The sequence below is a fragment of the Eurosta solidaginis genome, chromosome 4 (assembly GCF_040869045.1).
Source record: "Eurosta solidaginis isolate ZX-2024a chromosome 4, ASM4086904v1, whole genome shotgun sequence".
NCBI lineage: Eukaryota > Metazoa > Arthropoda > Insecta > Diptera > Tephritidae > Eurosta > Eurosta solidaginis.
This window is the reverse complement of record NC_090322.1, coordinates 171,879,090-171,905,930: the sequence shown is the minus strand read 5'-3', so window position 1 is coordinate 171,905,930 and position 26,841 is coordinate 171,879,090. Positions and strand designations below refer to the sequence as shown.

General features: G+C 37.7%; 1 long non-coding RNA gene and 1 pseudogene across 1 annotated transcript in view; both read left to right on the top strand.

The window, feature by feature from the left end:
• LOC137248339 (uncharacterized) overlaps positions 1 to 26,191 on the top strand; it is a 56,264-nt gene extending 30,073 nt beyond the window's left edge. The window contains exon 3 of the long non-coding RNA XR_010952157.1: positions 24,849 to 26,191. This is a non-coding gene — a long non-coding RNA (uncharacterized lncRNA). The remainder of the gene's footprint in view (positions 1 to 24,848) is intronic.
• Positions 1,130 to 7,292, top strand: LOC137247756 (integrin alpha-PS3-like; annotated as a pseudogene).
• Positions 26,192 to 26,841: the final 650 nt, after the last annotated feature.

Genomic DNA, 26,841 nt, shown 5'->3' with positions numbered 1-26,841 from the left:
ATCAAATCTGTAATATTTTCAGAACTCCCGAATCGAAATCTAAAGAACTGCTGTTTTTGATTTTACTTCGATATAGAATTTCCTTCTGTGAAATGTTTGTTGAAAATGCAAAAAAAAACAAAATAATAAGAAATCTCTTAGCCCAAAAAGGGATGCGACCACCGTGGTGTGATGGTAGCGTGGTCCGCCATTTGAAGATAAGCTCGGCCTAAAATCTCTTCGTAGCTTATCGCGCCTTACATTTATTATTTTAATGGAAAATTTAGGATACAGTTCTCGCCTTGAAAGAGGCATAGTAACTAATTTCAAAAATTTTCGGATCTCCAGCTGATATTAGAGCGTATTAGGGATTAGGGCGTATAAAGACTCAGTATATTAATTTAGCGCACACATGGATCAATAGGGAGCTAACTGAAAAGTCTGACATTTCGAAGCTCTGAGTATCTCCGAACTTCCCAGCTCAATACCTACCGAATTGTATACTCGTTTTATCAATAAATCCACTAATCGACGAGAAAAGACTCTGAGACTGGTTCAGTCTGTTTTGGGACGCCAAAATCTGGAAGTCATGGGAATAATTTATTATGTAGACTATTTCTGGTGTTGGGAGTAGACATTTTTTGTATAAGTATTAACATTTATAAGCTATACAAAAGTATTAGTTGTGTCAAGTCGTTGGTCACATGAAAGACCAGAATTTTTTATTATTCTTATGGAAAACAAGCAGCTTTAATTTTTTAGGTGGAGTACTAGCACATTTCAAACGGTTGCCTGGACGTTAAGCAATTCGCTTTTAGCAATTTTGTTTTAGATTTCAGTTCAGACCTTTGAAAAATAACATTCTAGCTGAAAAATTTAAAACTAAAACAAAATAGTTTTACTAGTACAAGGTTTCTAAACTTTTTTGTTCTATATGTCGGATCTGTCAATAAGTTTAAAGTATTGGGACGTACTTTGATGAAGTGACGCGCACTTTTTCATAAAACACTTGTTGTAAGTTTACATACTAAAAATTAGTAGGCGAGAAAAACAATAATGAAAATATTGGAGTAGTAAAAAAATGTGAGGCAGAGTAAAATTATTATTGGTTGAAAGTGCGTGCGCGTCAATTCCTCTTAAACTTTTGATAATGACTTCGCATCCTGCATCATCAGAAGTGGGCAATGAGCCAGAAGAGTTAAATAGTGAAAATAGTGTATGGAAAAAATTATACCAACAACAAAATAAAGAGTTTGTTTTGCTGTTAAAAACATTTGGTTCGACGTTCAGTCCAAATAGTGATGTGCAGCTACCGGAATTTGATCCAGATGGATTTAATGTAAGTGCACGAGCCTGGATAGCCACCGCAGATATGTGCATGGCAGAGAAGCCCTTAAAGGGTGCATCTTTAATGTTGGTTCTTAGTCGTGCTTTAAAAGGACAAGCTGCAAATTGGCTAACACACATTTCATACCCCGATATGATTTGGAATGAGTTCAGAGATATTTTCGTTTCAAGATTCGACTTTTCGGAGACAAATGCTGCTTTCCTTATCAATTTAAGCAATAAAAAACCAAAAGAAGATGAGTGCCTTGCATCTTATGCAGCAACAATAATGACGTCATTATCGACCAAATGGACCACGGAAGAGATAGTCATTTCAACAGTGCTGGCACATGTGGCTCAGTTCGACCCTCGTATTCACCGATTGGCTTTCACATCAAACGTGGGAACAAGAAAGCTTTTACAGCAAGAACTAAATTCGATGTCGTTTATCAAGAGGAAAATTTCAACAATGAGCAGTGGATGTGAACGAATTGAAACCAAACGTCAGAAGCATTCCCCAGTTCCATTTGCTGTCAAATGTTTCATCTGTGGTAAAACAGGACACAAAGCGGTGATGTGCAAATATAAATTGGATAAAGCCACACAATTAACACCCAAGAAGGAATTACCAAATAGAAGTTCTTTTAATCCAAACAAGGCATCAGTCAAGTGTTATCGTTGTCAGGGTTTTGGGCATTACGCCTCCCGATGTCCAAATGCAACCGAAAATTTTAAAAACAAAACATCGAGCGGTATTGCTAATCGTAAAGTCGATATTTGTGCTGTTAAGTCGCCATCAGGTATTTTACGAGAGTCAGGTGAGCAATGCACTTTTTATTACGATTCTGGAGCGGAGTGTTCACTTATGAAAGAATCTATAGGTTCATAGTTTTGCGGTAAGCGTTTTAACAATGTTGTGAATATGTCAGGTATTGGTCACGCGAGTGTTACCAGTACATTGCAGATTTTAGCCACAATTGAAATAAATTCAATTGTGATGGAAATACTTTTTCACCTATTACCAGATGAACATTTGTCATACAATATCATGATAGGGCGTGAGATTTTAAACCAGGGCGTGTGCGTTAAAATGAGTTGTAAAGAATTAGTTTTTTAGTAAAGTCGAAATTTCAGTAAATAATTGTAAGAAGCAAATAAAAATATTCAGTATTAAAGATCTTAATACTGATATTCCATTGCAATTTCAATCGAAATTGGTGAATATTTTGAACAGGTTCAAAGAAAGTTTTACGGAAGGCACGCCTTGTACCTCTACTGCTGTTACTCCTATGCAAATACGCCTTAAAGATCCGAATAAGACCGTTTGTAGACGGCCTTATAGACTAAGTTTTGAAGAACAGGGCATTGTTCGCGAAAAAATTAATGAACTATTAAGGGTGGGAGTAATTCGGCCCAGCTGCTCTCCTTTTGCTAGCCCCATTTTACTGGTCAAAAAGAAAGATGGTTCAGATCGTATGTGCGTAGATTATCGCCAATTAAATTATAATACTATTCCTGATAGATTTCCTTTGCCTTTAATATCAGACCAAATTAATAGACTTCATGGAAGCTATTATTTTACTACTTTGGATATGGTTAGCGGTTATCATCAAATACCGGTGCATTCAGATTCTGTAGAAAAACGGCTTTCATAACACCAGAAGGTCACTTTGAGTACCTGGCCATGTCGTTTGGATTGCGAAACGCTCCAGCAGTCTTTCAACGGGCTGTTATGAAAGTTCTTGGGGAGTTAGTTCATTCTTATGTGGTAGTTTATATGGATAACATTTTGGTATTAGGAACAGAAGATGTTGAGGAAAGTATAAAAAGGATTGGCATTGTTTTACAAATACTTACTGATGCTGGATTTTCGCTTAATGTTAAGAAGTGTACATTTTTGAAGCGAAAGGTAGAATACCTTTGGTATGAAGTGAGTGATGGTCAAATTAAACCCAATCCAAAAAAAATAGAAGCTTTAGAAACTCTTCCTCCACCAAAAACGGTGACTCAACTACGTCAATTCATTGGTTTAGCTTCATATTATCGGCAATTCGTTCCAAAATTTTCCCAACTAATGTCGCCCTTATATGCCCTAACGAGTTTAAGTAAAGGAAATCTTATTTGGAGGACATCACATGAAAATATTAGACAACAAATTATAGCAGTGTTAACCGATTCTCCTGTTCTTACTATATTTGATCCAAATTTTCCTACTGAATTGCATACTGATGCAAGCGCTTTAGGATATGGTGTAATCCTTATGCAGAGAAGTGACAAAAATCTTCGTGTTGTGGCATATTTTAGTAAGAGCACCACACCTGTTGAAGCAAAGTACCATTCTTATGAACTGGAGACTCTTGCAGTTGTAAATGCTGTGAAGCACTTTAGGCATTTTTTATATGGTCGGAAATTTATTGTAATTACAGACTGTTATTCCCTGAAATCGGCACGTAGCAAGCTCGACTTGACACCTAGGGTACACAGATGGTGGGCATTTCTGCAGTCATTTAATTTTGATATTATACATAGGAATGGAGATCGTATGGCCCACGTTGATTTTTTTTCAAGACACCTACAACGTACTTTAAACAATCGCGTAGATAAAGTCGAAAGAAAAGAAGTTAACATTGCGGATATTTCCGGAAACTGGGTAATTTCTGAACAGCATCGCGATGAGGAAATTCAGAAAATAGTTTCTGATTTAAAAAATTGAAAACTTAGCGACAATTTATCCAAAACTTATGAGCTGCGGTCAGGTGTGCTACATCGCACTATACAACGCAACGGCAGAACGAAGTGTTTGCCTCGCACCCTAAGATGGTCGGTTATAAATTGCGTTCATGAATCTTTAATTCATCTCGGATGGGAAAAGACTCTCGCAAAACTTTATGATATGTACTGGTTTGAGAACAATGCAAAGTATGTCAAAAAATTTATAGACAATTGTATTACATGTAAAGTTTCTAAATCTCATTGTGGTAAATTTCAGGCAGAGCTACATTCCATTCCAAAGATCTCGACTCCGTGGCACACAGTGCATATTGATGCAACCGGTAAGCTTAGCGGTAAGTGTGACCAAAAGGAATATGTTTTTGTGTTAATAGACGCATTCACAAAATTTGTAATTCTGCACCATACCTTACATATTGATTCAATGAATAGTATTCAGGCAGTAAAATTCAGTTTATCACTTTTTGGTGCTCCTAAACGCATAATTGCTGATCAGGGTAGGTGTTTTTCTAGTTCTGAGTTTCGAGATTTTTGCAAATCTAATGGCATTGAATTGCATCTTATTGCTACTGGCAACTCGCGTGCGAATGGTCAGCTAGAACGAATAATGAGTACTCTTAAGACTATGTTTACTGCTGTAGAGACAAGCAAGGGTCGTTCGTGGCAAGATGCCCTTTCCGATGTACAGTTGGCTTTAAATTGTACGGTTAGCAAAGCGACTAAATACAGCCCTCTGGAATTATTGATAGGAAAGGTTGCAAGACCACTTGAACTGATTCGTTTTGATGAAACCGAATTGAACATTGACATCGATAATGTGAGGCAAAACGCCTTGGAAAATATTGACAAAAATGCTAAATACAATAAAAGGAGGTTTGATTAAAATAAATATCCGGTAAATAGGTTCTCGGTAGGAGATTTTGTTTTGCTGCAAAATGAAAAACGCAACCAGACAAAGCTTGATCCTAAATATAAAGGACCTTTTAAAATTATTGAAGTTTTGGATGGAGATAGATACACTCTATCCGCTCCAAAGTCTATCCGTACTTATAAGTATGCACATGATCGTTTGCGTAAAATGCCTGATGGTACTATATTTATAGATGGCGAAGATGTAGAAACTGAAAGCAATGACATAGAAATGTAAGAACACAATTTGCGAAAATTGAACATACTCGAGTTATCTATTTAGCGCGTGAAAATCAATGGCTCGCTCGGCGCTACACATGGACGGCGGTAAAAAGGACACAGATAAATTGATAGTTTATGCGCCATGTTTCTTATCACTCATAGCCAATGATCATCTCATGAATGGTGTATGTTAGTGGGTTAAGGATACATTGGGTGATAATCCTACAGATGTACAAAGGATCTTACCATTACGCTTAAAATCAGATCAATTAAAAACAGTTAATAACCATCGTATTTATTACTACATGTTGGCGGAGGAGGGCTTTAGTGCGCATATTACCGATAATAATGAGGAGCTCATTATAGGAGCACCAGCCATAAATACATGGAAGGTTGTCGCAAGAGATTTGAAGAGGGTCCAATATTGAGTAGACGCGATACGCCTGGAAGAAGGCGTGTACCACGACAAAAAGAATATTCAGTGCAATATACGCTGAATATCGAAGATCAGCCGAATTACTCATATTTTGGTTATGCTGTGGGTATAAAAATCGATTGTTGTATGTAGCAACAGCACCACAAGCAAATTTGCAATCGGCATAGGCTTATTTATACAAGTACTCCGAGGATTGTGGGCTTCGTCGTGTACAACTTGGTGAATATTTCGGTTATACGCTGCTCACAGAAGATGTCAACGGTGATGGTCTCACCGATGTTGTAATTTGAGCGCCACAGCACACAGCACCGGGCTCATTTGATGATGGCACTATATATATGTTTCTCAATTAGGTCAATGTAAGTGAAAAAAATAGAGTTTCCTTGGCGTGAAAGCTCTTCATATTAATGTTTCTCTTCGCAGTTTAACTTCGAACAAAAACTCATCGTATGGCCAGTGGAAGGAAAGGCGCACTTCGGTACTACACTTACCAGACTAGGTGATATCAATCATGATGGTTTTAATGGTAAATGATTTCTATTCTTTTTCTTCTACATCTAACTCAGCCAGCGTTTCCTTTATCCATAGATATTGCTGTTGGCGCTCCATTTGCTGATAATGGTATCGTTTTCGTTTACCTCACCAACAGCAATGGCTTACGCGAACAATACAACCAACGATTGAATTCACCAATACCGCTCATGAGCAAGTATGGTGCGCATATGTTTGGTCATGGTCTCTCCAATGGTGCCGATATTGATAAGAATGGGTTCAATGATTTTGCTGTCAGCTGTGTTTGTTTATCGCGCCCATCCAGTTGTGAAGATTCAAGCTTCGATAAAATCAAAAACTCGTGGAATCAAAACCGATGAAAATCACTGCTTGCTATAAAATTAGCACCACTTATCCACAGGTGCGTGAAGAAGATTTGGCGATACGCATTGTGGTTGGTTCTCCAATTAAACGCGTCAAGCTCATTCAAAGGCATAGAAATGAGTTAGCTTTAATTTGACGGCTGGGCTGGCGGAACAATGTCGCTCGTTTGATTGTCAGATACGCAGTAGTGTACCGGATATCTTCAAACCAATTGAGTTGGAAATGTATTATGATCTCATCAATGGCGTGCCGCAATCGGAGAGTAAGTAATGAGCTTCGCTGGGGAGTCGAACTGATAAAACGGACAGCTCAAATCCCACCCGATATGATTAAAAAACATTGGGGAATTTCTCTCTTCAGATTTTTTAACCTCACTTTTTCATTTTCTTTTAGTATTTTGTCACTATCTCACATATGATAATTTCAGTAACGGAGAATCAGATTGTCTACCTCAAATAAATATAGCATCATCGAATCATATGACATTTGCTAAGATTCTTTGAAATTATCGTATGGAAGATACCGACTAGTTGGATTGGGACTTGAATAATGGTCGCGCTATGGCACGTGGTGCTAAGGTCTCGTTTTCGGTGATATTCGATAGGGCGAGCATTACGGGAAAGACGATGATAATTACCGCTAAAGTGTTTAGTACAGGCAAAGAGGCTAACGATGCCAGTAACGTAATCACTGTTATAACGTTGGGAGGATTTACAGAAATTGATGTTCTTGGGTAAGTTGGGATAAAAACTCTGAAAGAACTATGTTCTTATTCTTAAGGCCTGATTGGTACAAAATTAAATAGGACATCCGGTTAAGGATACTAAACCATCCAGTTTCTTGCGCTTTATCCAAAGAACTTTAGATCACCTGATTAATTTTTCACATACCGAATAGAGTTCTTCGGAGTCAGGGCATCTCAGCATGCCTGGTTTAAGGGCAGGTCAAGGGAAATGGCTCCCCATTCGATTGGAGAATAAATACTTCTAGTTGCCTTTCTCGATATCGAAGTTGTAAATGTGTTAGGGGTCCTGGTTGAATTCATTGAAAAACTTCCCAAATTTCAGCGTGCAGCTCCACCGCCACAGCATTAATTTTTTTTCTCATCCACCCTGTATCGTGAGGCCAATGGTTGTCTACATAGGCGTCCTGGAAGTTATGGTCCGAGGCAAGTTTCTAAGCAGCCTCGCTATGTTTTGAATGGTTACATGGACACGGTGCGGTGAATAGTTCAACAAAGCTGTGTGGGCTGACTGTGAACTTTGACAAAACGGAAATTTTTTTTTATACTTAAAAATGAGATACCCGTCCTCATCACTACTGAAAAACGCATTTTCATCAATCTTAAAAAAGGAAAGAAGAGATATAAACCAACGTATCAGATTGTTAGTGGATGAACAAAATCGGGCGAAACGGGAGGAGTACTTGAAGAATTGTAACCTCTCTGCCGGTGTGGGTAAGCTATGGTCCACCGTAAAGTTCCCATCGAACCCGACAGAAAGGCCCTATTGCCTTTGGCGATAAAATGCTGTCGGATGCGAAAAAATGCGCGAGCGCTTTTTGCCGACAATATGTAATGCATTCATGGTTAACAAAGCCAGACGGCGGGCCAACAGACGCGCACACAAGCATAAATACAGCGCGTCCCCAATTATCATCACCGCCAAAGAGGTTGAAAATCCCATAGTTCATGCTAAACCATCTAAAGCAGTAGGTCCAGACGGCATAACCATGCCGATACTTAAAAAAACTTGGTAAAGAGAGACTTAACCATTTAGCATATGTCTTCAACATGTCCCTGTCCACGTTCGTCATTCCCGCAAAATGAAAAATGGTCGGGGTTGCTCCGTTATTAAAGCCTCAACAGGCTAAAATAGGGGAATCTTATCGCCCAATATCTCTCCTATCGTCAGTAGCCAAGACGCTTGAAGCCATTCTGCTTCCCTATTTCTCTGCAAATTTTCGTCTTGATGATTGCATCGATGGCATTAAGCCATCGACTGTCTTACACCCAAAAATATTGGGTGTGACGTTCGATCAGGCTCTTCATTTTGGTGAGCATGCAACCGCAATTGTAACTAAAATCCTTTGAATCTTTTGCCGGCTGCACTTGGGGTAAAGACAAAGAAACGCTCATTGCCACTTACAGAGCAATTGGCCAGCCGATCGAATGCTACGATTTCCCGATATGGTCGCCAAGCCTAATGGCTACTCACCGGAAGGAAATACAGGCCTGCCAAAATACTGCCCTCAGAACTGCTAAGGGCTGTCTTATTATGTACCCAGAACACTACCTACACAATGAGGCGAGAGTACTCCTCTAAAGGGAGAGAAATGAAATTCTGAACAAACAGTTTCTGTTGAATACCCAGAAACCTGGGCATCCCAACATACATCATCATGAGGAAATACGGCTCTTGAGAACACAGCCGTATGAAGAAAAAAAAGCACAAACAGGTCCTCAGTGATATCCACAAACAGGCGTCGGACCTCTATACCAGGAATGGCCTTGCGAATACAGTTCTTAAAGAAAATACCCAAAACCCGCAGAAGAGGAACGCACTCTCTCTAGGGAAACGCGCGTAACTCTAGGTCAACTTCAATCTGGGTAGTCTTACAGGTTAAGCCCGACATAAAAAATGTATGTCCTGCTTGCAATGTGACATGACATGACTCTAACCATCTCTTCAATTGCAATGTGGAACCAACGCCTCTAGCACCCCTCTCATACTAGGATAGCTAACGGGATCCGTCCGGGATCCCGTCAAGGTCATTTCGGGAATTTTTCCGGGATATTAGGGACCCTCACAGATCGTTTCTAGATGGTAATTTTGTGACTTTTTCTGGAGTAGCTTTTGCGGACCTTTGCCGATTATTTTGGAATGGTGTCCGCGAACCGTCTGGGATCCAGTTGGGGTTATTTCGGACTTTTTCGGAACTGTTTCGACACCATTTGGGACCCTTCCGAGATATTATCTGAATGGTGTTCGGGTTCCGTCCGGGAGCCTCTAAGGAAGATTTCGTGACTAGTTAGGGATCATTTCTGTGTGGTTCTCTGGATCTCTCTAGGATCGCGTCGTTGTCATTTCGGGCATTTTTCGGGATTATTTGGAAACCCTTCCTGTATAATTTCTGGATGGTTTTCGGGATCCCGTCGGGGTAATTTTGGAGCTTTTTCAGGATTATTCCGGGATAATTTCATCGTGATCATTTGGGGATCCTTGCGGGATCGGGGTAATTTCGAGACTTTTTCTGGAATATATCAGGGTAATTTCGGGATAATTTGGGGACCCTTTCCTTATCATTTCTGGAGGGTTCTTGGGATCCGGTTATGATCCCGTCAGGGTAATTTCGGGAGTTTTTCTGGAGTATTTTTAGATCATTTGCGGACTCTTCAGAGATCAATTCTGGCTGATGTTCGGAATCCGTCCGGGATCCCTTTGGAGTTATTTCGGGACTTTTTTTGGGCCTATTCCGGGATAATTTGTGGCTTTTTATGAATAATTTCGGGATCATTTGGGGACCCTATGAGGTTATCAACAAATTTAGTTCTTTATTTTATCCTATTACAAAAATAAAATACATTAGACAGAAATAATTTTTGAACATATAACTTGATAAGCAGGCCCATATATTGTGAATAGCCCATATATTTTATTTTCCCCTTGCGGACGGGTTTAGTTTATAATATTAGTAAGATTTCCGAAGTTATTTGCTGTGTACAATCCGTATCAGCGCTAAAAATTTGCCGATCACGTCAGGATTTTAGATAATTAAGGTTATATGCTCGAAAAACGGCGTATTTCCCTAGTTTTGAGGCCTTGTTGTACAGGCTATAAGAAGTTGTTGTTATTCTTTCTCTAATCATATAATTTAATACCACTTTTACTCTTTTTTTTTCAAGTGATTGACATCTTAATTACGATTCAAATTCTTCTGTGCCAATGTTTAGCCTCTCTGAGACAGTTTCGCTTTTATAAGCTTTTATTTACTTTCACTTGGCTGTTGTTTGTAATCAAATTTTGCAAGTTAAATTTGATACACTTCCCGATGTCCGATTGAGCTGAAATTTTGCACACATGTATAACTCCGATGACAATGCAATACTAATTTGCGAGAATTCGATAAATTAATCGATAACAGAGTTATCGGTAAAGATTTGTGTTCCCAAGGGAATAAAAGCCCGAGTCCTTTGTTTAGAGGGATGGTGAATAACCTGCAACGGTTCAAGAACGAGGTAACTTCGCTTTATTTGTGTATACAACGAACGTAGAAGTTAGGCTGTTATCACTCAATGTTGCATACTTTTCTGCGCACTTGATTTTGTTTTACAGATTTAACCCACAGAGCAGAGATCTGCAACCAGTAGTTGTAAACTGAACGCGACATAGGCAAAGTCACAATAAAATATGATTTTAAGTTACTTAGCACTGTTTGACACAATTTTATATGTGTCCTGTCAAAAATGCTTCAACTAACTTAGTCACATTTTATTTCGATTATGAATATGCCCCAGTATATTCGCATCATGATATAAAAAATCGTGTACTCATACTCAGTCAGGGTTATTTAAACGTAGCGATTCGTATCAGTAATTTGGTTGATAGGTTTTTTCATCCTGACACCGCGTTAGCGTTGAACGCGAAAGATCTGACAACCGAAGATGCTGATATCCTGTAGCCACTTTTGGCAAACACATACGATATGTTTTCTCGAAAATCTGTATATTAATATGTATTGTATGTATGTATTTAACGTTTTGTTGTTGCAAGAGCACGTGAACATGTGTATGCACATTTATACAAATTCATTTGAATTAGTTGAGCAAAGCATGGGGCGCATTCCAAAAGCACAACTGCTGGCGAAGTTGATTAGTGATAACTTCTTGGAACGTACAGATGCAACTTTACGACAAATTAGTGAGCATAAAAATTTTCCGCTCTATAAAAACGTTGAGTTATCGATTGGTTGTTGACAGTTGGCTCAATGTATCGTTTCAAAAGCACAATTTCTTTCGCTCAGCTGATAACTGATTATGACACAATTTTTTATGTGTCCCTGTCAAAAATGCTTCAACTAACTTAGTCACATTTTATTTCGATTATGAATATGCCCCAGTATATTCGCATCATGATATAAAAAATCGTGTACTCATACTCAGTCAGGGTTATTTAAACGTAGCGATTCGTATCAGTAATTTGGTTGATAGGTTTTTTCATCCTGACACCGCGTTAGCGTTGAACGCGAAAGATCTGACAACCGAAGATGCTGATATCCTGTAGCCACTTTTGGCAAACACATACGATATGTTTTCTCGAAAATCTGTATATTCATATGTATTGTATGTATGTATTTAACGTTTTGTTGTTGCAAGAACACGTGAACATGTGTATGCACATTTATACAAATTCATTTGAATTAGTTGAGCAAAGCATGGGGCGCATTCCAAAAGCACAACTGCTGGCGAAGTTGATTAGTTATAACTTCTTGGAACGTACAGTTGCAACTTTACGACAATTTAGTGAGCATAAAAATTTTTCGCTGTATAAAAACGTTGAGTTATCGATTGGTTGTTGACAGTTGGCTCAATGTATCGTTTCAAAAGCACAATTTCTTTCGCTCAGCTGATAACTGATTATTAGCAAAATCAATTAATTGATGGAACAAAAAACAATGATCGGATTGCTGTTAATAATATAATACACTCAGACATTAACAAAACAGGAGGTCTTCCAAAAGAACTAGAAATATTTATTGGTGCTAAAGTTATGTTGAGATGTAACGTTGACGTTACTAAGGGACTTGTAGATGGAGCAATAAGTCACATCATCACATGCTCAACTATACCATAACGATATACCATCGGTTCGCGTAACTTTGGTAACGATGGCGTTCACATAATATAGCCTAACTCAGTTCAATTTCCTTCTAAATTCAATCACGGCACAGCTTAAAGAGGAATGCTCCCGATTGTCTTGTCGTGGGCTTCAACTGTGCACAAAATGCAGGGAACTACTGTAGATCACGCTTTTACTAGAACAATTAGGACTGTGATATAAACTGTAAGATTTAATAATTAAGGTGTAAAATTTTAATGTTAAAAATATATCATTATGTACAATATGGAATTTTTTTGTCGCAGACGAAGAAGCCTAATTATCGTTAAAGGTTACAATGAACTTATAAAGTGTTATATTTCTTTACAGTCAATTTATTTTTTACTTCTTAGTTAATTTTATTAACCAATAATAAAAGCTTATTTTTAAAAAAGTATTTTTTCTTTAATTTTATTTCCGCTAATTTTACACACACCGAGGGTCACACACCGAAACTCGGCGTAAATCTCTCGGAGGTACACCGTGCCAAGTACTTATTTGTTACGAAAAATAACATGGCTGCTTTTTAACAAAAATATATAAGTTTGTAATATGGGTTATTCTTCTTGCTATTTAAAAACTAATACATTTTTTTCTGAAAAAAAAAAAATTTGAAAAATTTCAAATAATTGAAAGTAATTGAAAAAGATTTGAAAATGTGGCTATTAAATATCAAGTACCAATAAAATTAACTTATACTTGGTAATTGGTGATTTCAATTACTGAGTATTTGCAATGGGAATGGTAGTTGTACTTGATTATACTAGCTCCTATATGTACGTAGTAATTAATAAAACGTGGTCGCTTTTAAGGTTCTAGAACGAATGATTTATTCAGCAGCTATTTCTTTATTACTACATACGTATTATTTTACTTTACAGCTAACTATGTATTATCTTTCCAGGGACTACTTGTGAGAGCTCAATTAACATACATACATTATACATATATTATTCTATTAGCAGCTGTGCTGCCATAGTATTAAATTCTAAAGCTTTGCTTAAAAAGATTTAATTATATTTTGATGTGCTACCACACTACCCTCCTCCAGAATCTTCGCTAATCGGAGATAAGAAAGCACGCTTTAGCTGATCGATTGAAAGTTTTGCATGGTCTACCATTCATATTGTTTTCAAAGTATTTCTCATGTCTGCTAACAATTTCAAACGGACCTTTATAAGGTGAGGACAACGAAAAACTCATTGGGCATCTCTTACAAACACGTGCGTGCAGGTTCTCAAGCTCGGATGAGCATATACTTTCCTTCGTATTTGCCAAGCAGTCTCTGTCGGCCTTAGCTCTCTCATAGCTTTACGAAGATTGTGCGAAAACTCTGCGTGAGTTTTATCGGGTTCGCTGCTTGTAAAAAATTCTCCTGGAAGTCGAAGGGTGGTACCGTATACGAGCTCACTGGGCGTTGATTTGATGTCTTCTTTATAAGTGCAGCGCATACTTAAAAGTATTACTGGTAGGAAGGTGGTCCAGTTCTGCGCACTGTGACACAATATTGCGAATTTTAATGTGCGATGCCTACTTTCGACAAGCCCATCCATTTGCGGATGGTACGGCGTCATACGCAGGTGTTTAATCCCGAGAGTTTTCATAAGTTTTCGAAAAACTGAGCTCTCGAACTGCTGGCCGTGGTCCGTGGTGATGTCGACGGGAACTCCAAAATTGGCGATCCAACCATTAATCAATGCGTTGGACACAGCCCCAGCTGTCTTGTCGGGCATCGGAATAGCCTCTGGCCATAGAGTAAAACGGTCTACTATCGTGAGGCAGTATCGGAATCCAGCAGAGATGGGGAACGGGCCAACGACATCGACCTTTATGTGGACGAATCGCTGAGATGGTGTTTCCCGTTTGGAAAGTGGAGTTACGCAGTGGCGCTGAATCTTGTTTCTTTGGCAGGCCGTGCAGTTCTGAGCAAATCGTCTGCTTTTACGTTAGTTTCCTGACCAGACGTATCGTTCACATATTAGTCAAGCCGTCGCTTTACGCCCAGGATGTGATAAATCGTAAGTTCCGTGTAGAGCGTTTGACCGAAAGCGCTGGGTGATAAATGACCGTATTCGATCTTGCGAAAAGTCACACATAATTGACTTATTATTGCTTAACAAAGTATATGGCCTTAATTGGAGTGAATTTTTTATTACCTTCGTGAAGAAATTTCTTTAGCTCTTCATCCTGCTGCTAATTCCTCGTAATTTATACCTTCAGAAGTTATAGACTGGATGCGCGACAGCAGATCAGCAACGATATTTTCGCTGCCCACAATATAACGTATGTCGGTGGTTATTTGACCGATGAAATCGAGCTGTCTTGCTTGACGATCGGATGCTTTTGATGAGTTGTGGTGGAATGAGAATGTAAGAGGTCTATGGTCGATGTAGATATGGCATCGCCTACCTTCCAGCATATATCGAAAGTGTTTCACCGCCAGATATACGGCAGTGAGTTCGTGATCATATGTGCTATAGCGAGTTTCGGCCGGAGAAAATTTCAGTGATAAGAAGCTCAGCGGTTGCACTTCGTTATTCACAACTTGATTTAGAACAGCCCCAGCAGCATAGTTTGAAGCGTCTACCCAAAGCGACAATTCAGTGTCCGGCAACGGATTGGCCAGCTGTTGTTTGCTTTTCTTAAAGCATTGTTCAGTATCAGTGGTCCATTTTAACAAGGGTTTGTCATTCTTTTGTACTGCATTTTTTAAAAATCGTCTATAAAAATTGAGCATAGCTAAAAACCATTCTATTGAACGGTTTGTAGTTTCGCCAAGTTTAATATACGTCGACATGCTTGCGCAGTGGGCGAATACCGTCCCTTGTTATTGTATGTCCCAGAAATTCCAGTTCGGTTACCCCAAAAATTAACTTCGATGCGTTTATGGATAAATTTTTATCGCAAAGACATTGAAAAACTAATCGTAAATGTTTGCAGTGAGTTTCGGGATTAGGGGAGCAATCACCACGTCGTCTAAATACGCCAACACGAAATTCAAACCTCTAAGAACCTCATGAATTAAGCGTTGAAATGTTTGCGCTGCATTTCTAAATGTCATATGAGTGAACTCACACAGGCCGAAGGGTGTGCAGATGGCTGCTTTAGGAATATCTGTGGGATGGATCGGTACCTGGTGGAAAGCTTTTCTTAAATCAATTTTCGAGAATATTGAATTTCCTGCTAAGATTGTAGAAAAGTCGTTAAGATACGGCAAGGGTTACCGGTCTGGAACCAAATTGAGTTAAGGGCTCGATAATCCCCGCATGGTCTCCAAGACCCATCCGCCTTACGCACCATGTGTAAAGGGCTACACCAGCTGCTATTCGATGGACGGCATATACCGAGCTTCATTAGAGCCTCACGTTCTTCCTTAGCAGCAGTGAGTTTTTCGGGCGACAGCCTTCTAGGGCGAGCGAAAACGGGATGGCCCCTTGTTTCAATGAAATGCGTAACGCCAGATAATGTTTTAGTGCCCAGAATCGGTGGGCGAGTGATTGACGCGAATTCTTCGATGATTTTCGAAATGTCTACGTAGCTTTTAAACGATTTAATGGACAGTACATTGCTGCGGTCGATTTTGCAAACAGATTTCGTGGCAGTCCGGCGATCAAGTAAACATCGATGTTTAAGATCTAACTTAGATCTCTTCGGAGGTTATCGCACCTTACATTTATTTATTTATTTTTTAAAAGATCGAAGTGTGCTAAAAAATTAGCGCCAATGATAGGACAGCTGACATCAGCGATGTAGAAATTCCAAACAAATTCACGATTGAAATTTAAGTTTAAGTTGAGGAGAACTTCTCCGAATACCTCTATCGGAGAACCGTTCGCTGCGAACAATTGAGCGTTGGTGGGTTTTACCCTGACAGATTTTAAAGATTTAGGGATAACATATACGTCCACCCCTGTGTCTACCAAAAAGGTTAATTTAGTTTTTTATCATTTATTTTAAGGCGGGACATGCCATGTGCGCTCTGATTTAATTGACGTGCTAGAGTGTGTTCGCGTTTACCTGTAACACAACTTTTCGAGCAATCCTATTGTAAATTTGTTTTGTTCGGTTGCTGTTGTTGGATGTTTTGCCTTGCTTGTGGTTTTTCTTTCGCAAATGAGCACGGTTCCCTACATTTTGTTGCTCGTTTACCATATTTTCGGTGATACCAACAAATATTAGTTATTTGTAGGAGAGCGAACAGTAGAGCTAAGACTTTCGAATTTTTTATTAATATGTTGGATTTCAGCAGAAATCTGAATTATATCGTCGCACAAGCTTGAAATCTCTGTGCCAGAACTAACTGCGCTTATCTAAGTGCTTTGTAAACTATTTGCTTCAACTGTGGCATCAGCGACGAGGCTGGTGGGAGTCGACTGATCCAAATATCCAGAAGTGCACTTTCACTCCACGATGTACAAGCTACATTCTGCATGTTAGAAAAAAATTCGGTGGGCTTTTGATCGCCTAATACCATCTCTTCAAGAACTTTTTGAAGACGTCTTGGTTGACTGTCGGTGAAACGTTGAATTAAAATGGATTTGAGGTAGTCGTACTTGCGCGATGACGGTGTAGCATCGATTATCGAGCGTAAGCTAAGTAGTTTGCTTGGAGGAATACTAGCTAAAACTATTGAACATTTGCGGCTGTCACCTAAAATTCCAGAAGCCTCAAACCAAAACTCCAATGAGTAAAAAAAGGCTTCGATGTCGTTGTCTGCAATTGTAGGAATTGGGATTCGCGGTAAAGAAACTGCAGCGACGTTGGACGGGATAGCTGAGCTTTGAGGAGGATATTTTTCGTTTGATATGTCTCAGTGGCGCCTGATTGAGAGGTGTCAGATTCCGGATCAATCATCTTGCAAAAATCGTCGGGGTCACCAATGTAGTAATTAATAAAACGTGGTCGCTTTTAAGGTTCTAGAAGGAATGATTTATTCAACAGCTTTTCCTTTATTACTACCTACGTATTATTTTACTTTACAGCTAACTATGTATTATAATTCCAGTGAGAGCTCAATTAACATACATACATTATATATTATTCTCTTATCAGCTGTGCTGCCATAGTGTTAAATTCTAAAGCTGTATACAATCAACATATTGATGTAACTAAATTTATTGAGAGGGCTATCAAAAGACGCGTTTTGGATCCAGAACTGCCAATCCAGAAACGAAAATTAGTGTTTTTGCGTCTATCAAAAGCGCAAACGAAAAACCGAAAAATGACTTGGACCGCTCCGAAATCTGGCGAGGGATCTATAATGTTTTTACGCAGAATACTTTTCTGCATTGGCGACTTTCACCCGCGCTTACATTAAATTGCACTGGCCAGTCGAACACCTCTTTGGGATTGAAATTAATTCCGTCCAAAACCTCTCTCTACACCAAATCACTTTTTGTGTACAGCAAAATTACAACAACCAAATGAAGACTTTCAATTTCAACTACTAACATCTCCGAACAGCTTACACTTTGTCTTTTCCACCTTCGGATTTTGTGAGTCCAGACACTTCGTTTGATACCTCTCCCGATATTTTTGGACAAAAGACAAAAAGAGTTACCAACATGCCAGAATAACAAGAGTTACCAATGCGTTTCACATTGAGTACAAAGTTATATATCCTCTATAATAATGGCTACAAGCGATAGCTTCGATAAATTATAAATTTTTATAGCGGTAATAAATTGCCACTAAATGAGGTATAAATTGTTCAAGTCTTTCGGGAGCTGTGCGTCGTGTTTTCACGAAGTGGCTGCTGGCTTAAGACTTAAGCCAGCAGACCCTCACTTTTCTCTTAACCGGACGGAGCTATATTTTTGTTTTTTTTTTCTTTTTTTTTGTTTTTAATACGACCCTTTAAAGGCAATGAAAATTCAGCCTAAAAATGTGATAACTTCATAAAATAGGAAACGTCAAAAAAATTTTAAAACAAAAAATAAAATCTCCAAAATGTGAATAAATTCGCCAACCCAAAAATTTATAGATTATGAATATCGCGGAAAAATAAAAACTTATTTGTTGGCTATGGTATTGTTATGACAAAAGCGTTATTCTATGGCTTCAATAGCCTATTACATTAATTTCCATAAGGTTGGTAGTTATTTCGCAACTTTGTTTATATCTCTTGATCTATTCATACATGATTGAACTGTACAGTCGTGAGCAAAACTAGGTCTCACAACTAAAGGCATTTACATGCGTCACACTTTTATTGCAAAGAATTAAAAATTTTTATTGACTCGTAATTATAAAAATTTATTTGTACATGATACAGAAAAAAAATATGGCTATTTTGACTGCTGAGTGGAATATCACCATATCCCAACTGCTGTTTGGAAAGCGCCCGATCTCAAAATAATTCGTAATTCAGCGTTCAGCCGAGCTAGGGTGATATTCCACTCAACAGTCAATTTATAACAACACCCTTCAATTATTCCATATCACGAAACTTAAAAACTCGTAAACTATTGGATTTGTTACATCTGTATATAAACTCGGAATACTGGAGTCCTGGCAACCACCATTTAATACCGCACAAAGTTTTCCTTCCACAACGGCCCCTGCTCCAGAATCTCCACGACATGGATTTTTTCCGCGACATCGAGCACAAATGACTGTTTCTCCGAAATGTGTCGGTGGTTCTTGATATCTATAAATATCCTTGCATCGTTCTAATTCTACTATATACAATTCAATAAATTGGAGAAGATTATAATAACCTTCAACATTTTGTTGCACCGGACCCCATCCACTAATTTGCAGTGGCATGCCCGGTACTAATTCAATTTCGCAAAGAGATATTGGTTTTACTTGATCTGTCTCCCAAAAGAATCCAGCCACTTTAACCACAGCTATATCTATATATACTGTTGATCTATCATATTCACAATGATAATATATTGTCTCCAAAATGTGTTGTTGCCCTCCACCCCTGTTTACTTCATGTATATCGGTTATACCAGCTACAACGACGAACTGCGTCACATCTGGTTGTACTACGCAATGCGCAGCTGTTACCATCATATTCAGATTGACTAAAGTACCCACGCATGCATATATGTCTTCATCAAAAATTGCAACCGAATGAGGACTCTGGTCTATACTTATATCCTCACCACCTACAATGCGAAATTGCGCATTCGTATTTGTCAAGCATTCGCTAAGCACGAGAGACAAGATCGCGAAATGAATGCTTGAACACATTTTACTTTAAGACCTTTTGCACTACTTTTTAAATGTAAAGTACTACGTGATAAATTTTGTGGGCGCTATTTATACCTAATTGAGTCGTGTGAATAAAAAATTACCAAAAACTTTTTTATGGTTTCCAGAACAAACTAATTTTGCTTTATTCCAGCTAAATTAAATGAGCTCAGCTTTAACAAAACACGTGCTTTAGTTTTTAAAAAGAAAATTTCCTAGTATTTGTTTGTTTAGTTTGTATTGGCGGAGTTGAATTGTGTTATTAATTAGAAATGTATACAACGACTGTATTTTTGATGACTAAACACAGAAAAGCGGCCACCGTGGTGTGATGGTAGCGTGCTCCGCCTATCACACCGTATGCCCTGGGTTCAACTCCCGGGCAAAGCAACATCAAAATTTTTAGAAATAAGATTTTTCAATTAGAAGAAAATTTTTCTAAGCGGGGTCGCCCCTCGGCAGTGTCTGGCAAGCGCTCCGATTGTATTTCTGCCATGAAAAGCTCTCAGTGAAAACTCATCTGCCTTGCAGATGCCGTTCGGAGTCGGCATAAAACATGTAGGTCCCGTTCGGCCAATTTGTAGGGAAAAATCAAGAGGAGCACGACGCAAATTGGAAGAGAAGCTCGGCCTTAGATCTCTTCGGAGGTTATCGCGCCTTACATTTATTTATTTTTTTTAAACACAGAAAAGTATAATGGGAACAATTAATTAGTTTTATCTGTTTCCAAACTGCTAATCGTCTATTGTTTACTGTCATAAAACCATACATAAATTTTGAGCCATAACACTGCTCGAATTTAAGTGGGCTAACATAATCAAGATCTTGTGTTACATGTTAATGAGACGATAATTTGTTGTGAAAACAATTTTTAAATAATTCCAACAAATGGCGAAATATGCATTCGTAGTCGTGGCGATAAGCACACAGTGATAAACAGAAGAAAAGATATACGAGATTTTTCAAAAAGGGGCGGTCGAATACTCCCCTGAAAATTTTATCTTTTGAAATGATCTTGAAATAGTTCCGAAAACAGATTCGGTTATAGTTGAAAAATATTTGGTAGCAGTCCTTCCGATATGATTCCAGAAACATTTTCCTTTAGGATTTTTTCGACACTTTTCATGTATAAAATACACCGAAATAAATTTTGTGGGTGCTATTCGTACAATACTGGGTTGTGTGAATAAAATATAAGCAAACACTTTTTCTTCTAGTTTTCAGGAATTTGAAATAATAAAGATACTTCTAAATTTAAGTTAAAGCTATACAAAGAGATTCTTGTTTTTTTATTTTTTCATGTTTTATGCTAACTCCGAACGACATCTGCAAGGCACTAAGAAGCTTTTCATGTGAGAAATACACTCAGAGTGTTTGCCAAATCGCTGCCTAGGGGCGATTCTAGAGAAACTTTTTGCTAATTGAAAAATTTGTTCCTAACTTTTTGATGTTGCTTTGCCCGGGAATTGAACACATGATCTTCGCTGTGGTAGGCGGAGCACGCCACCACCACAGCATTGCGGTCCATAACAGCTTGTTTAAAATTTTGCGTGAAAGTGACTGCTAAAATTGTAACTTATTGATAGGAAATACAATGGCTACGTGACAATAGGCTGATGAAATTGTTATATTTCTTGGCTATCTACTCTCAGGCTGTGATAGCGCAATATAGAAGCAGACATAAGATAGCTTGCTAGCATAGCATTACATAATTTAGGGTCCTGTAGCCTCTTCTGTGCCAACGTAATAAAAAAAAAAAAAAACAGTAAAATCTTTGCGCAACTCAATGAAACTTGATGATAAGTCGGTAGAGCAGGGAGTTACACAGGCATAAGAACGAATGGCGCTGTCTTTTCGCCTCTACTGCAAGTCCATTGAATCATTCGATACCTTTTTGCTGATTATAAAACATCTGCAACGTGCTTAAGTATTTCTCCGGATTGCTATGAGGAGTTTAAAGTTTTTTTCATTCTTTCCCAGCGATCCATTTATTGAGCCAAGCAATTTTAACAATGCTACGTGGTTCATAAGTCTAAGTTTTCTTCCTAACTATAGCAAGCACTTACAAAGAAGTTTCCGTGTCACATTAAGGCTGGGACGTAATTTTAGAGGATATCCAACCACGCAGGTGAAGAGTTGGTAAAAGCCATGCATCAACTCCTAGGGAAAAGATGGACGAATGGGCGTAAGCCTTCAGATTGGAAATCAAGTATGCTCAGCTCAATCCACAAGAAAGGCGATCCTCTTAATCACGCTAATAATCACAGAATCAGCCTAGTTATTATCGCATACAAGCAATCTGTGCGAAAGATTGAAGCCCAAAGTCAACGAACTGATTGGACCTTATCAGAGCGGCTTCAGACCTTGTAAATCCACTATCGACCAAATCTCCTTGATGCGCCACATCCTCGAGAAGACTAATGATAAGAGAAAAGACACTCGCAATCTTTTTGTCTTCGGGTACGAAGCAGAATTTGACAGCTGGAGAAGAAGCTGCATGTATGCTGCTATGTCTGAATTTAAGTTTCCTGCAAAGTATATAAGACTCTGCCAAATGACTTTGAGTGATACCACTTGCTTTTTAAGAATTAAAAAGACCTCTCCGAGGCATTCGAAACCTAACGCGGCTTTAGACAAGGCCACTCTGTTTCATGCGATTGCTTTAAAGAAATTATGGAGAAGATAATTCTAGCACTAAACCGTGATGGCTCAATCTATTATAAGAACGTACAGTTACTGGTGCTGCTAAAATTGATTTAATTGGCCTTAGAAAACGCTCCATTAATTTTTCCTCTTCTTAGTTAAATAAAGATGCAAAATAGTGGGTCTTGCGATAAATAAGAACAGAATGTAGAGGTTGCTATTATGCAAAAAGATTCGGCATTCCTGCATTGGGTGCCACGGCACTGTTGGAGGGTATGAATTCGAGACTGCGAAGGACTTCGGCTATCTGGAAAATAATGTCTTTGGACTACGAAGTCACTTAAAATGTAAAGTTCTCTCTCGAGGAAACAAAATTATTGCTTTGCAAGTCGCTCATCATACCTGTCCTGAAGTATGTCTTGGAATGTCGACACGGACGATGTCGATAAAAGCTAAGATGGCCCTTGGAGTGTTCGAGAGAAAATTTTCTGTCAGATTTATGGCAATTTTTGTGCTGCTGATGGAGGATATGGAAGACCTTAAAACTATGACCAGTATGAGCTTTAAGCATATATGAAAACTTGAAGCCCTCGCAGATTACATCCTGTTTTGCGAATGGCAAAAACGTTCCGACTAAGAATGTACATACAGGAACTGAAATCCAAAGGGTCATTTTACACTAGACACGTGGAAGACATAATAGACGTTTTAACTACTATTAACGATGAGCCAGCATGGGAGTATCTCAACAAGCAGCACCGGAAGAAAATATTCAGAACGAAATCCGGGAAGGACAGAGGAATCAACAATCTAGACCTCAAGATAAATATTGATAAAGTTTCCAATTGATTTACCAAAAACATATATAGAAAGGCAAATAGGCTTGAAAGAACACCTCTTACACAAAAAGCATATAAGATAGAGCTTGAGGTAAAATATAACATTGCTGCAAACAACGGATATAAAAACGCACTAGTAAATAAACTCGGAAGCAAACATGGAGAACCAAAAAGAAATAATGAAAAGGAAAATGCTACACTTGGACGACTTTGACATATACTGGAAAGGCAACAAATAAATTAGCAAACGTTTATAAAAAATAAAACATTTACACAGCATTCAAAATATCGAACAATTTAAGCGAAAACTAAGAACTTACAAAAACTCAGGAGATCCATTGAGCAGCCACGGCGTGTACAAGCTTACCTGTGGATGCTAACACAGTTACATAGGACAAACAGAACGGAAAATAAAAACGAAGTTGAGAGAAAAAATTTGAAATTCCAACAAAAAAACACGGAATCCAAACATCCTACCAGAATTCAGCTTCACGAATTACATGGCCGAAAATGAATGTTTTCCCAAAACCATCAATAAAACAGTCAAGTTCCTTCACATACAAGCTAAAGGCCGACGTCTGAGCGTACCCGGAAACATGGAAGTCCACAAATAGAAATATTCGACAGTAGAATAATAAACGAACAGGCAAACACAATTTCTGACACAATATTTGAATCTTTCAAACTTGTTTTCAAGAAACAAACTAATAGCACAGGCAAAACAGACAACCACAAAGCAATAAACGCACCAGAGCAACAAACATACAAAGGTGGTAAAACGACTAGAATTACTGACCTCTACCTACCTCAGTCAGCCACACAAATCGATCAGTAAAAACTACTCTCGGAATGAATACACAGCACATACATATACGCAAACATCCATTTTTCCAATGCCTAAAACTATAAATGGGTAATTCTCACTAAATCTTGAAATTCCTGTCATTTCAGGTTTTACAAAAATCTAACCGATATACGATGGTAACTTTTTTTCCTTGAAGAGAAGGGTATTAAGCCTAATTCTTTTGTGTATAATTTTTGATCCATGTGGATATCTTTAAAGAATAACAAAAATACAGTACCCTCAATATCATTCCCTCACTATGTCCCAAACCCCAGATTATAACACCTCCGAATTTTTAGATCAAAATCTTCTCAAAAATTCTGTTTGCAGCTTTGACTAATTGATTAAAAATACAATAAATTTTCAAAAATTTTATGTATTTTGAATAAAATGTAAAGAGCGAGTTTTTGACAAGGGTTTTACCTGTGTCCCACAAAAAAAAAAAATCATTCCCTCACACCTTTACCGACAGTCGATAAGTAAATGTATTTTTAAGAATTCAAACATTACCCTCATTGGTTTTTGATAGTTGGCAATAGTGTCAATTATTCGAAGCAGTGAATTCATCTTGTGGTCGCTACAGAATTTGTTTCAACAATTTTTCATTGAAATTTTAAATAATTACATTTTTGGTCGTCATTCCATCACATAAAAAAAAAAACAGGTATTTACAATATATAAATATTAATTATTCAGTGAAGTAGGTTTTGAGAGATAGAAAGCATATACAAAAATTTAAACGCGGCAAATTGTTATGGTGCAAGATTTGTTTGGTTATGTTTGATTTCATCATTCCCTCACCGTCATTCCCTCATTTCGATTTCGTATAATTTGGTTAAAAAACATGTACTCTGGGGACCACTATGCTGTTAAAATCTAATAACATAAGTACTACAAAAGTGACAATAAAAAAAATAAAAATTAATAAAAATATTTTTTATAAATTTATTTATATCTTATTTCAGGATTTCGTGAGAATCACCCAAATATAAGACAAACCACATCAACAGATCAGAACGAAAATTGACAATGATGATGACACAACGTCAAAACCGGTTTGTCATGAAACCAAATTTGACAAGAGATGACGGAAAAGCGTTCCAATATACATCTATTTGTGAGGAAGGGGAATCCCTCCGCTAAGTAGGGAGAGGTAGATGGACGAAAGTCGCACTTGTGTTTATTACTATATCTTCTTAAACTTGAGAACAGATTGGCAAAGTAAATAAAAAGTTATCTGCCAGTGGGCATTTTTAAAGAAAAAATATCACGCCAATTCACCGTTTATGAAGTTATTGCTCCCAAGAGAAAACTCGGGTTACAGTGTGGTATAATGAACTTATTTAACCTTTTACGTATACTGCACTAATTAATCATTGTTTGTATGTTTTTATGAAAAAAATAGTGTTATTAATTGTGTGGCAAAGCAAAGATGAAGTCATACTTAAGTAAACATTGTCAGTTTATTGATAAAAGCAAAAAAAAAAAAAAAACAAGTAAGGACGGGACTGTCCTCGGCTGTGCCGAAGACTTCATACCTTTCATGAATGGGGCTGAACAATAATCTTATCCCGTTCGTAATGTCCAAATAATCGGAGGTATAAGAAAAGAAATATATATAGTGAACAGATGTACATACCTAAACGATTTTTAAGATAAATATAAAATAAAAAAATGGCAAAAAACCCCCTTATCTGAACGATCGGTTGTATGGGATATTTGTTATATATATCTCCGATCGGAATGATTTTTTCATGAAATCTTCTATGATATATTAGAATGAATATCACCGAGTTTCACGTTTATACTTTCTAAATTGCGGCAGGAATGACCAAAGTCGTCTTATCTGAACGATCGGTTGTATGGGAGATATATGTTATAGTGCTCCGGTCTAGTATAATACAAAAATACATCCTTATGCAAAATTTCATTGAGATATCTGAAAATTTGAGGGACTAGTTTGCGTTCAAACAGACAGACGGACGGACAGAGGGACATGGCTATATCAACCCAGTTCGTCGCCCTGATCAATTCGGTATACTTAATGGTGGGTCTCTTTTCTATATTTCTCAACGTTACAAACATCGAACCAAAGTTAATATACCATGTCATGTTCATGAAAGGTATAATAATACGGAGTCCGGTGTCTACAGCGCTCAGATATAAGCGAACATATGTCATGTATGTACATAGAACCACTTGAGTTAAAAATTGGTGTACATACATATATAAACGTTATTTAATAAACATAGATATATAACATTAAGTGTAGAATAAATATGATCAGGGCTGTCCAAAAATATTTAAATTCAAGTGCAAATAAAAATACAAAATTATATGTACACTGAAACTTTTTAAATTGAAAAAAAAAAAAAAAAATAATAATAATTAGTGATTTTTTAAATGTTTAAAGAATTTGAATTAAAATTTTTCTCAGTGCTACAATATTTTTGTGTTGTCAATTGGTTAGTGTAAATTTGAATATCATACCGAAGTCCCTTGGCTTCATATGGAAGTGCTTTTTCTTTGCATTTTCATATGAAATTCAGGCACTTTCTTATGAATCGAATTAATATGAGGGCATACGGGTGTGCCATGAAAACTTTTTTTATACTCAAAGTGTGAGTTTGTAGCTGTGCCTATTTTTCACGGCAAAACAAAAACAAAAGAGCTATAAAAGTGTGGGGGTTGAGCAGCTCTAAATATGATATCCATATAGAAATTTAACTTTCAACAAAAAAATATTAAAAAAACTCAGTCTGAGTTGCAGAAACGTTATCTACGGTTTCAATAACGTTGCCAATACGAAGTCACCTTGGCAAGATTAGATTTTATCGTTTTATCAAATGCATACATTTGTATTAACTGTGTAAATTTATTTGAGTTTAGTGAGATCAAGATTTTCCCGAATCTCTTTCGCAATTACGGGATAAATCCCAGAGTTTCAATACTCCTTGT